The sequence below is a fragment of the Macaca mulatta genome, chromosome 14 (assembly GCF_049350105.2).
Source record: "Macaca mulatta isolate MMU2019108-1 chromosome 14, T2T-MMU8v2.0, whole genome shotgun sequence".
Taxonomy (NCBI): domain Eukaryota; kingdom Metazoa; phylum Chordata; class Mammalia; order Primates; family Cercopithecidae; genus Macaca; species Macaca mulatta.
The window spans coordinates 11,551,909-11,561,003 of NC_133419.1; the positions used below are offsets into that span (position 1 = coordinate 11,551,909).

The window sequence follows — 9,095 nt, forward strand, 5'->3', positions numbered from 1 at the left end:
TATCTTTGTGGTTCTTTCTAGTCCATTGGAAGGCTAAATATTATTAAAAATTCTTCTGACCAAAGTCCCCTTTTGATTTCCAGCTCTGTTGACAATATGCGGGGGTGGGGGAGGGGTGGTTCTAGTCACTGGCTCCTAATGTTGGTCATTGCTGGTCAGAGGGTGATGCCTTCTTGTACCTGGACCAAGCTTGTCTCCCTCGCCATTCCTGAGAGATGCCACGTTTCTGCCAGTGGAGGCAGCTCTGCACCTCTCTGGATCCCCCCAGAACAGATATAAAATAGCTCCCACCCCATCCTTCCCTGTCTAGTATCAACTTGTCAGTGGGATCTCCTGCCAGTGCGGGCTCCACCTGTCCTTGCTTGGATTTCAGACATGCATTCCCCAGCTTCATCCATCCTCACCTCGACCAGCAGAGCCAGTGTCCCTGGGGGTTTTAGAGCTCAAGGGTGGCCCCTGGTTTTGGAAAGAGAGAGGTTGGGAGGGAGGCCCTTGATACCCTGCTGCTTTTTAGATAACCGACCTACAGCTTCTTTTGTGAATTGGACAAGATGCTTAACCTGTTTGAGCCTCAGTTTCATCACCCTTAAAATTGGGATAGCAGCATTCATAGTGCCAGAGTTCGCCCAGGTATTTGGGTTATGCTGAAGTGTGCAGCATTCATGTGGCAGTCAGATACATACTTATGGAGAGCACAAGAGCTGGCGTGAACTCCTAGAGAGACAGGCATGAGCCCATCTTCTACAGAAACCCCCTGGTTGCACTGGGCCACACACAGACACTCCAGCCATAAGCATGCTCAGGCTCAATGGCGCACACAACTGCACACATCACGGTCTGTCCTAACAGGGCCTGGGGTTGCTCCCGGGATGCTGCTTTCACTCAACCAACCACAGCTGGAAACCCATCTGTTCCTTCCTCAACTCTGAAGCCAAGAGTGGGGGGCAGGTCGGAGTGTGTGTGCTGCTCAAGATGAGTAGCCCTGGTGTCTGGAGGGGGGGTGAGTGGGCGACGGTGGGGTGAGTGGGTGACGGTGGGGCGAGACGGTGGGGTGAGTGGGCGACGGTGGGGTGAGTGGGTGACGGTGGGGCGAGACGGTGGGGTGAGTGGGCGACGGTGGGGTGAGTGGGCGAAGCGATGCGGTGAGTGGGCGAAACGGTGCGGTGAGTGGGCGACGGTGGGGTGAGTGGGTGAAGCAGTGCGGTGAGTGGGCGACGGTGAGGTGAGTGGGTGACGGTGGGGCGAGACGGTGGGGTGAGTGGGCGAAGCGATGCGGTGAGTGGGCGACGGTGGGGTGAGTGGGCGACGGTGGGGTGAGTGGGCGACGGTGGGGTGAGTGGGCGAAGCAGTGCGGTGAGTGGGCGAAGCAGTGCGGTGAGTGGGCGACGGTGAGGTGAGTGGGCGACGGTGGGGTGAGTGGGCGACGGGGTGAGTGGGCGACGGTGGGGTGAGTGGGCGACGGTGGGGTGAGTGGGCGACGGTGGGGTGAGTGGGTGACGGGGTGAGTGGGCGACGGTGGGGTGAGTGGGCGACGGTGGGGTGAGTGGGTGACGGTGGGGTGAGTGGGCGACGGTGGGGTGAGTGGGTGACGGTGGGGTGAGTGGGTGACGGGGTGAGTGGGCGACGGTGGGGTAAGTGGGTGACGGTGGGGTGCACTTATGTACACAGCCAGGGAAGAATGCCCATTAGGATGCTGGAAAGTCCTCTGGGGAGAACTACCCAGGTTGTCCAATAATATATCAATTAAAAAAAATTTTTTTAGCTTGAGGAAGAAGTGATGCAGGCTAGTGGTGGCCCCAGTGTCCATTCAATAAATGTTTTCTGAGTCCCATGTGGCTAGATGTGGCCCAGTCCCACTGATCTCAGATTCCTCTTTCTGAGGATTTCCGCAGAGCAAGTGATGCGATGGGTGTGAAAAACTGGATGCCCTGGCCAGGCGCGGTGGCTCACGCCTGTAATCCCAGCACTTTGGGAGGCGGAGGCAGGTGGATCACGAGGTCAGGAGATTGAGACCATCCTGGCTAACACGGTCAAACCCCATGTCTACTAAAAATAAAAAAAAATTAAAAAAAAAAAAAAATAGCCGGACGTGGTGGTTGGTGTCTGTAGTCCCAGCTACTGGGGAGGCTGAGGCGGGAGAATGGTGTGAACCCCTAAATACTTCAGCATGTATGGACATTCTCTTATATAACTCCAATACAGGGCAGGTGCAGTGGCTCACGCCTGTAATTCCAGCACTTTGGGAGGCCAAGGTGGGCAGTTCTTGAGGTCAGGAAGTTCCAGACCAGCCAGGCCAACATAGTGAAACCCTGTCTCTACTAGAAATACAAAAAAATTAGCCGTGTGTGGTGGGTGCCTGTAATCCCGGCTACTCGGGAGACTGAGGCAGGAGAATCACTTTAACCCGGGGGAGGCAGAGGTTGCAGTGAGCCGAGATTGCACCATTGCACTCCGGCCTGGGCAACAGAGTGAGACTCCATCTCAAACAAACAAACAAACCAACCAAAAAACTCCAATACAATAATTAAATTCGCAAAACAAAACATTGACATATTATCTAATATGTAGTATATATTTACATTTCACCAATTGCCCCAGTAATTGTCTTTATAGTAACGTTTTTTTTTTTTTCCTTTTTTTTGAGACAGTCTCTCTCTGTCCCCCAGGTTGGAGTGCAGTGGTGTGATCTCGGCTTACTGCAACCTCTACCTCCCAGGTTTAAGGGATTCTCATGCCTCAGCCTCTCGAGTAGCTGGGATTACAGGTGTGTGCCACCATACCCGGCTAATTTTTGTGTTTTTTTAGTAGCATGTTGGCCAGGCTGGTCTTGAACTCCTGGCCTCAAGGGACCTGCCTGCCTCAGTCTCCCAAAGTGCTGGGATTTGCGACCACCCCCGGCCACAATGTCTTTTTTTCCTCTTTGGGCTGCAATTGTTGATGACCTCACATGAGATTTAGTTGTCTTGGTCTCTTTCTTTCTTTCTTCCTTTTTTTTTTTTGAGATGGAGTTTCACTCTTGTCGCCCAGGCTAGAGTGCAATGGTGCGATCCCAGCTCACTGCAACCTCCTTCTCCCGGGTTCAAGCGATTGTCCTGCCTCAGCCTCCTGAGTAGCTGGGATTACAGGCGACCGCCACCACGCCCAGCTAATTTTTTGTATTTTCAGTAGAGACAGGGTTCTATCATGTTGGCCAGGCTGGTCTCGAACTCCTGACCTCAAGTGATCCACCCGCCTTGGCCTCCCAAAGTGCTGGAATTACAGGTGTGAGCCACCGTGCCTGGCTTTTTATTTCTTTAATCTGGAATAGTTTCTCAGCTTTTTGTTGTCATGCATGGCATTGATATTTTTGAAGTGTGTGGGACCAGTTTTCTAGAAATGTCCCTCAATCTGGGTTTGTCTGATGATGTTTCCTCATAGTTGGGTTCAGGTTGTGAATTTTGGGGCAGGAATACCACACAAGTGATGCTGGGTCCTTTTTGGTGCCTCGTGTCAGGAGCCACATGATGGGTATGTTAATTTCAATTCTTTGGTTAAGTAGGAGATTGCCAAGTTTCTCCATAGTAACGTTTCCATGCCTCCTCGTTAGAATTAACAAGGAAACCCATGTTTTCAAGAAAAATGTCCAAGTTTGGGGAAGTTTATTTCACAAGCACACTTTCAGAGGTTGGTGGCACGCTTAGCCTTGGCGTGATCTTGGGCCAGGGGTTTTGAAAATGGAGTTCTGGCTTTGAGCTTTGCAGCACAGAGCAACTCTCTGTCCTTCCTCACGAGGACAAAGAATTCTGTGCATGAATGCCTGCCACGGGCCGGGAATGCCATGGGCTGTTTACCAGCCTCTGAATTGCCCCGTGGCGTCAGGCAGCCGCGCAAGTGCTTCCTAAGGCTGAAGGCGCCCAGCAGAGGCACTGCCATGGGCCACGGCAAATGTGTGGGGAACATTCTGCTGAGAAGGGCGGTTTCATTTCCCTTTAAATGCCTCTGTTATTTTCTACCACACGCTTGAGGCTTGGCCTTAACGGAAAAACTTCCCAGTAATGGGGCCAAGGATGAGAAAGGGTTACGGATGAAAAGACCTTCTCTTTGGACAGGGCGTTCTAGTCCACAGAGTGCTTTATCTCTTGAGATCTCACACTGGGTTCTCAGCTCCGCCCATGCAAGCAGGCAGCTCTGGCATTTGCTGACTCTATCTTACAAACCAGAAAGGTGAGGCTCAGAGAAGCGAAGCGATTGGTCTCAACTCATAGAGTTGGGAAGAGGTGACCTGGCCAAAGTCTATCCAAGCTTTCTGATTAAAAAAAAAATTTTTTTTGGTCTTCTCTGTGATGTCACTATTGTTTCCCTGAAGAAGCTGGGAATTTCTTTTCTGGGGGAATTTTAGGAAATAGAGGATGCCTCTTGAAATTTGCAGGGACTTGAACTTAGACTTTTTAACATTCTTGAAAGTAGTTATTAAAGTTAGTATGGCCCAGCACAATGGCTTACTCCTGTAATCCCAATGCTTTGGGAGGCTGAGGCAGGAGGATCACTTGAGGCCAGGAATTCAAGGCTGCAGTGAGCTGTGATTGTGCTATTGCACTCCAGTCAGAGTGACAGAGCGAGACCCAGTCCCAAAAAACAAATTAAAAAACCCCAATTATTATGTGCAAAGCCCCTTTCTTCAATGAGCCTACCATCTAGTAGGGGAATAATAATAATAACAACTGTCAGTTCTGCTGTTTCCTAGCTATGTGACCTTGGGCAAGTTATCAAACCTCACTGTGCTGCAGTTTTGTTTTGTTTTGTTTTGTTTACTTGTTTGTTTTTTTTTTGAGATGGAGTCTCACTCTGTCACCTAGGCTGGAGTGCAGTGGCGCCATCACGGCAACCTCTGCCTCCTGGATTCTCCTGCCTCAGCTTCCTCAGTAGCTGGGACTACAGGCATGCCCACCATGCCCAGCTAATTTTTGTATTTTTAGTAGAGACGGGGTTTTGCCATGTTGGTTAGGCTGGTCTCAAACTCCCGATCTCAAGTGATCTGCCTGCCTTGGCCTCCCTTGTAATCCCCTTGCTGGGATTACAGGCGTGAGCCCGCATCCCCAACCCTGTTTGTTTAATCTATAAAATAGGGATGATATGGTACTTCTCTCGCAGTTTTGTGGGGAGGATGATTTAAGTTAATGTGGTCAGCATACAGTAAATACTGTGTTAGCTATTCCTATGTATTTTTGGTTTGTGTGAGGCCTTGTGTATGTATTTTACATGCTTTCTCTCTTTTCATTTCCACAACAACCGTATGAGGTGGGCATGATGGTTCTCATTTAATAGACAAAGAAACTGAGGCTCAGAGAGGTTAAGCATGATGTCCAAGGTCACACAGCTAGCAAATAGCAGGGGTCTGTGCTGACTGAAAAGCCCATGCTTTTAATAGCATTCTGCTTGCTCTGGTACCAGGAAGACTGTTTTTTTTTTTTTTTTTTGAGATGGAGTCTCGCTCTGTCGCCCAGGCTGGAGTGCAGTGGCGCGATCTCGGCTCACTGCAAGCTCCGCCTCCCGGGTTCACGCCATTCTCCTGCCTCAGCCTCCCGAGTAGCTGGGACTACAGGCGCCCACAACCGCGCCCGGCTAATTTTTTGTATTTTTAGTAGAGACGGGGTTTCACCGTGGTCTCGATCTCCTGACCTTGTGATCCGCCCGCCTCGGCCTCCCAAAGTGCTGGGATTACAGGCGTGAGCCACCGCGCCCGGCCAGGAAGACTGTTAATAACAGTGTATAACTATTTCAAAGTTTGGAGAGGAGTGTGGGGAAGGCATTCCAGGCAGAAGGACGGGAATAAAAGTGTGGAAGTGGAGATGTGTGCGTGGGAGGTTTAGCAGGGTCAGGCCGGGGAGCAAGAGAAGGGGAACGAACTCAGAATGAAACCTGAGAGCCAGGCAGCTTGGCAGGTTTCAGGTCCAGCCCTGAAAGGAAAAGACTGGGACATACACCCATTTGCCCATTTTGGGGAGGAGGGGGTAGGGTTTAGGGTTCAGGCTCAGCCTCCTGGCTGCTGTCAGTCCCTCCCGAGGCTCTCCTGGGTCCTTCCTCTCCTGAGTCTTCACTCTTCCACTGTAATAATAAACAAGGGAGAAACTATGATCAAATCATTTGCATTGTAATGAGCCCCACCCACTGGCCCCAGACCACCCGGCCCACGCAGCCTGGAAGCCCCCCCCAGCCCTGGCTAAGCCCATGGCCTCCCGCTGCCCTGCAGCTAGGAAAATACAGGCCAGGCCTGATGCACACCCCTCTGGCCAGCTGGGGCCCTGAGGGGCTGAGCCTCCTGCCTGGGGGAGAACCTGTAAATGCAAGGGGGCTGCAAGGAGGCATTTTGGGTGAAACAAAGTTGTTCCTGCCCCTGACAGTTTCCCCTGTATCTCTTCACCTGCCAGCCCTGCTTGGCTCCAGGGCGAGGCTGATTTTAGCCCGAAGTGAGAACTTGCCAACAATCCGTGGTGTGAGTAGAAGGATCTCAGTCTTCCTGACCTCCTGGGTTGGATGGAGCAGCTCCCCTGACCCCACAAACCCCAATACCCTCCCAAGGGGAAGGAACTCGGGCGTCCTCAAGCTCAGCTCAGACCACTTGCTCTTTTTTTAAAAAAAATGTTTATTTATTTACTTATTATTATTTATTTATTTTTAGACAGGATCTCGCTCTGTTGCCCAGGGTGGAGTGCTGTGGCGTGATCATGGCTCACAGCAGCCTGGACATCCTGGGCTCAAGCCATCCTCCCACCTCAGCCTACCCTGTAGCTGGGACTACCCGCGTGCGCTACCATGCCCAGCTCGGTGACCACCTCCCCACCTCCCGCCTTTTTTTTTTTTTTTTTTGTAGAGACGGGGGTCTTGCTGTGTTGCCCAGGCTGGTCTGGAATTCACGAGTTTAAGCGATCCTCCTGCCTCGGCCTGCGGAAATGCTGGGATTACAGGCATGAGCCACTGCACTCGGCCTGGACCGCTTGCTCTTCGTTCCGGAGATTATGGGGAGCTGGAGAAGAAAGCAAGCAGAAAACTAAGGGGGAAAACATGAGAAACAATGGGCAGAGGCGGACAGTGTGGCCAGGGGTCTTGCTGGGGGGTGGATAGTGGGGCGAGGCATGTCGGGGGAGGCAGCAGGGGAGGAGCAAAGCCCTAGGTCGAGGGGGAGGGAAGGGCGGCGGCTTGCAATGAGCAGCAGGGAGCGTTAAAGGGCGTGGAGAGGAAGGAAGAAAAAGAGGGAGAGGACTCACAGGGAGCAAGGACTGTGTCAAAGGTGACTTCCAGGGGACTTTAGCCCCGCTCCCTGTCTCCATAAATCCCTTCTAGCACTCCAAACAAACCTACAATCGAAGTAAAGCAGCGCGCTTTCAATATAGAGGCAAGTCCCTTGCTTCAACCAGAAATGGGATGATACCCGGTGAGCCCCCATCCAGCAAGCCCGGGGCACTCAGAATCAAGGGCATGAGACCCTGGTCTGTAGCGAGCATCTGCGGCCACACCCCGCTGGCTGAATTGTCGATCGCCAGGCCATATTTGGGCCCCATGACCCATTGCTAGGCGGATTTTTGTCCCCTGGGGTTGCTGTGAGCCACGTGCCCGCAGACTGGGTTGGAGGCTTGGGACACAGAGGGGAGCAAAGAGGGGCCGAGCAGGGGGGAAAGAAGACCCTGGGGGAATGTCGGGAAGCTGCTGAGGCCAGGTTTACACTTCCCAAGGGGTGGCCACCGGACCTCACCCCTTACCCTACTGGGTCCCCAATCCCCAAACAGTGCGCCTTTCGTTGCGCGCTTTCCCCTTTATCCAGACTTCCTTCAAATAGCAGCTTTGTACCCTGAGAAACTAAGGTCCTGGAGAGTGTCAGTGTCATATATGTTATTGTTTTTCAATGTTTACATTTAAAAAGAGAGTTTTTAGACCCTGAGGGATGGGTTTCTCACGTGGTTGCTTCAGGCCCATCAGCAGGCCAGCTTAGGGCATTTTGGAACGGCAGAGCCTTTTAGCACATCCTCACAAACAGCGTCGTACCCGCCTTGCTTTCTCCTCTAGGAGCTCCTGACATCCTCTGGATGCTGGGCTGCAGGGGGCAGGGTAGGGGGTGGGGCAGGGGCGCTTGACCCTTACGTGGAGGAGTTTTGGCCTTAAGGTTCCCCAACCCCAGCCCGGTGAAAGGGGGGGCTTTGGACAACCTTGGGCCTTTCCAGCCAGTGTTTACCTAGGTGTGTGGTCTCCTCAAGGGCGCGTGGCTGCCAACCACGCCTCTGTCCTCTGCCTCCGGTGGCCAGGCGGTGGGGAGGGCTGGAATGTGAGCAGGCAGGCAAGAATAATGCCAGGGCATTTTCTATTTGTAAGATTGCAAGTTCGGCTCACAACTTGAATTTCAAGTGGGCCCTTCAGGCAGATAGGGAAGTCAGATGAGAAAGTGGAGGCAGCCAGTGCAGATTGTCTAAATTCCTGGAAAATAAATTCTAGGAATTTAGCTGCAGGAGGGAGGAGCCCCAGGTGGGATAAGTTCTGGGTAAATTTGCTGGGGGGCCTGGCAGGCAGGGGTGGCTTTTTGTCCTTCACTCTATTTGAACAACATGTTTTTCCAAAAACTGCTTGTCTCTTGAATCATGTTTAAGACACTAATTTCCTTCCTTCCTTCCTTCCTTCCTTCCTTCCTTCCTTCCTTCCTTCCTTCCTTCCTTCCTTCCTTCCTTCCTTCCTCTCTCTCCCTTTCTTTCTCTCTTTCTTTTCTTTTCCTTCCTTCCTTCGTTCCTTCCTTCCTTCCTTCCTTCCTTCCTTCCTTCCTTCCTTCCTTCCTCCCTCCCTTCCTTCCTTTCTCTCTCTCTCTCTCTCTCTCTTTCTTTCGAGATGGAGCCTTGTTCTGTTGCCTAGGTTGGAGTGCAGTGGTAGGGTCTTGGCTCACTGAAACCTCCGCCTCCTGGGTTCAAGCAATTCTCCTGCCTCAAACTCCCTAGTAGCTGGGATTACAGGTGTGTGCCACCGCGCCTGACTGATTTTTAGTAGAGACGGGGTTTCACCATGTTGGCCAGGCGTGAGCCACTGTGCCCGGCCTCGAGGCAGGGACTTTTAGAAAAAATTATTTTTTAAACTGAGCT

At 52.1% G+C, this 9,095-nt stretch overlaps 1 protein-coding gene across 7 annotated transcripts in view; it reads left to right on the plus strand.

Moving 5' to 3' along the window:
- Positions 1-9,095, plus strand: part of AHNAK (AHNAK nucleoprotein) — a 113,184-nt gene that overhangs the window by 32,098 nt on the left and 71,991 nt on the right. The gene's annotated exons all lie outside the window — the stretch shown is intronic.